The sequence below is a fragment of the Mustela nigripes genome, chromosome 14 (genome assembly GCF_022355385.1).
Source record: "Mustela nigripes isolate SB6536 chromosome 14, MUSNIG.SB6536, whole genome shotgun sequence".
Taxonomy (NCBI): domain Eukaryota; kingdom Metazoa; phylum Chordata; class Mammalia; order Carnivora; family Mustelidae; genus Mustela; species Mustela nigripes.
The window spans coordinates 99,894,924-99,898,636 of NC_081570.1; positions in this window are offsets into that span (position 1 = coordinate 99,894,924).

Sequence of the window (3,713 nt, forward strand, 5' to 3'; positions counted from 1 at the left end):
AGACTCTGTCTCCTAGCAAATACTCAGGTTCATTTTGAGAGCTCATCCAGCCATGAATGGCTCATCTCCCCAGCAGGACTGCCAGCTTCTCCGGGACCAGGCTCTGATCTTTATACCCCTGCACGGCGGTTCAGAGCTGGCATGGACCCCAGGACTTGACGGGCACTCCCCACGTCCCTTCGGCACCCAGGCTGGGCTCCTTACAGGCAGGCACTTCTCATCTCTGTGTTTCTGCAGAGTCTGGTGCCAGCTAGGACACAGGAGAGGTCTGTCAGCAGTGTTGTTCATGTCACTCATCCCATCGGAGGGAAGCTCTTTGTAAAGGATTCAACGTCATGACAGAACGGACATAGACAAGATCCACTGAGGCATTTGACATATACACTAATGGACATGTGGACTGATGCAAACCCCGCCTTCAAGAAACTAGTGACCTACTTAGAAATTACACTTCTGGGGCACCTGGGTGGCTCAGTGGATTAAGCCTCTGCCTTTGGCTCAGGTCATGATCTCGGGGTCATCGGACCGAGCCCCGCATTGGGCTCTCTGCACAGCGGGGAGCCTGCTTCCTCCTCTCTCTCTCTGTCTCCCTCTCTGCCTACTTGTGATCTCTGTCTCTCTGTTGAATAAGTAAATAAAACCTTTAAAAAAAGAAAGAAAGAAATTATACTTCTAACTATTCTTTGTGAGCAAAGATGATCCAGGCATGGAGGACATAGGATTTCAGCTGTCTCCTAAGTGGAATGCATGGGCCTCCTGCTAAATTAGTCCTTCCTTCCTTCAACATTTACGGGCCCCTATTGTGTGCCAATTGAGAACTCCAGGAGAACAGGTTGACCCCTCATGGAGGGATGGGGTGAGGTCATGTCCGCGACGAACTCATTACATGGGGATAGGCGCTGCTTGGAAAGATGGTGTAAGGGCCCTGGGATTCAGAAGAGAGTAAATGAATTCCTCCCAGGGGCAGGAAGAGAGGACGAAGGTTGGGAAGGTCCTTTTAAGGGCGGACAGATCCGATGTGCAGTAGAATATTCGAGGCCAGAGGCTATTAACAAAGGCATGGAAATATAACAGTGCTTTGGGGATGCAACTATGATGGGGAACAACTCTGGCTGGGGAACAGAGCATTTGCTTCTAATAAACTCCACTGGTTTGGGGTGCCTGGGTGGCTCAGGTATTAAGCATCTGCCTCCCGCTCAGGTCATGATCCCGGGGTCCTGGGATGGAGTCCCACATCAGGCTCCCTGCTCAGCAGGGAGTCTGCTTCTCCTTCTGACTATCTCTCTCTCTTTCTCCCTGACAAATAAATAAATGAAATATTTTTAAAAATATTAAAAAAAAAAAAACCCTCCATTGGTTTCAAGGACTCTGCTCAGAAATCGATTCCTGGATCACTTCCCCTAACAGTTCCAGCGTCTGGACATAGGTGAGCAGGCTTTCTGAGGAACAGGACAGAACTTGTGCCTGGAATCTTGGACACAACCAAAGACACCCTTGGGGGCCTGGCAAGAGGCCATGCCTGGCCCTGTCCCCAGCACTGACCAGCTAGGTGTGGGCAGACCCTCTCTAGTTCTTTCCCCCTCAGGTGACTAAGAACCTTATCATTATAAAAGCCGTAAAAATGCCAAACTTTAACCTTATTAAAGTCACACTGTTCTGGTCTTGGCAACTCTAATAGGATTTTACAACTCAGCCTCTTCGGCTGGAGTCCTTGAATAGTCCAAGGTCTGTCAAGGTCTGTGATGGGTGACTAATGTGATCACGATTGGAGCCAGCCCACCCACATTCCCAGCCTCCCCCGGCCCAGCCCCCACCAGACTCACCATGGCCTTCCATAATGGCCTTCTGTTTATTTACAAATGGAAACTGAGAAATTTCCACTATCCTGGACCCCGGGAAGAATACGTGAGTGTGCCCTATAGCACTCACGGGCTGTCACGTTATTTTCCTCTGGATGAATAAAACACAGTGACATTTTTAGCTGTTATTGTAATGATTAATACACTAATCCATACCTCAGGAGAGGCAAACAGGAAAGTGACATGAGAGCCAGCACAGGAGGGGGAAGAGGAAAAGCGGGAAGGGAAGAGAGGACCCAAAGCAGAGAAGGGAGTGGGAAGACACAGAAAGGAAGGACAGAGAGATAGCAGGCAAGTGGCCCTTCTCCCGAGGGCTGTTTGGATCCAACAAGCTTGAGCACACAGAGCGGTCCTCTCCTCCCCAGGGCCACATTACTGGGAAGTCAGGTGAGTCAGTTCCTAAGAAAAGTCTTCCAGAAGCAGTTATGAACAGAAGGGTCTCCTCATGTTACAGGGGTTATAGACCCTTGAGGACTGGAGGAAAGAGATGGGCTTTCTCCCAAGAAAAACATGCACAGCGAGAAATTTTGTACCCGGTGTTAGGGAGTTCATCAAGCCCCTAGACCTTCATAAAAAATAAAGACAAACAGTCCTGTTGTCCAGATGATGGTGTTTCAGCAGCTGGGACCATGTCCCCTCCATCAGACCCCCCTCTACAACGCAAGCCTTCCAGAAACAGGTTTGGGAAGATGACAAAGGAATCATCACACGCGTCCTCTCTGCCAAGCCTGACTTGCTCTATAAGAACACAACCCTCAGGGCACCTGGGTGGCTCAGTAGGTTAAGTGACTGCCTTCAGCTCAAGTCATGATCTTGGAGTCCCAGGATCGAGTCCCATGTTGGGCTCCCTGCTCAGCCGGGAGTCTGCTTTTCCCTCTGACCCTCCCCCTTCTCATTTTCTCTCTTTCTCAAATATATATATATATATATATATATATATATATATTTTTTTTTTTTTTTTTTTTTTTTTTTTTTTAAAGAATGCCACCCTTAGGTCCACACTAGGTCAGCCTTCCAGGAGCCCATGCCCGCAGGGTCTCCTCGTCCACTCTGGGCCATCCACTTGCCCCAAAAAGAAGTGGTGTCCATCCTGCACATGAACGTGTCTGAGTCCTTGAGACCTGCACACAGATGGACCAAGGGACGGTGGCCAAACCACCCATGGGAAAAAATATTGGTGACATGAATGAGTCCTCCAGAGTCAAATTTTTCACCTCTTCCAGTGATTATTTTTATCAGGTTGTAGCATAATGATTTCATATTCTGTATCGTCAAAACCTGGCTCTCTGTGGAAGTCATTGCCTTTGCTGAAATCAAGGGTCACTCCCAACAGGGCTAGAGATTTTCTTTCCTGTTTCTTGATCCACACCTGTAAACAATGTTGGGGCCAGAGTGGTTGGCGTTTACAGAACCCCATGCACTATCCTGTGGGCCAACATATACTGTCCATTGGCTCCTTAAAAGCAGAGGGGTGACTTCAGGTTCTAGCGGCCCTGCAAAAGTTAAATTATCTCTGTGACTGGAAAATAGTGCGAAGCCCAACAGCACACTCCGACTTGACATGCTCAGCAAAGGAAAGAATTAGCTAATTCAAGGATTTTATTTCTGACTATATTTTTTAAAAGATTTTTTTAATCTATTATTTGACAGAGAGAGGGACAGCAAGAGAGGGAACACAAGCAGGGGGAGTCGGAGAGGGAGAAGCAGGCTTCCCACTGAGCAGGGAGCCCAATGCAGGACTCTATCCCAGGACCCTGGGATGACGACCTGAGCTAAAGGCAGACACTTAACAACTGAGCCACCCAGGCTCCCCTATTTCTGATTACATTTTTTAACCTTTTGAGATAACCATAC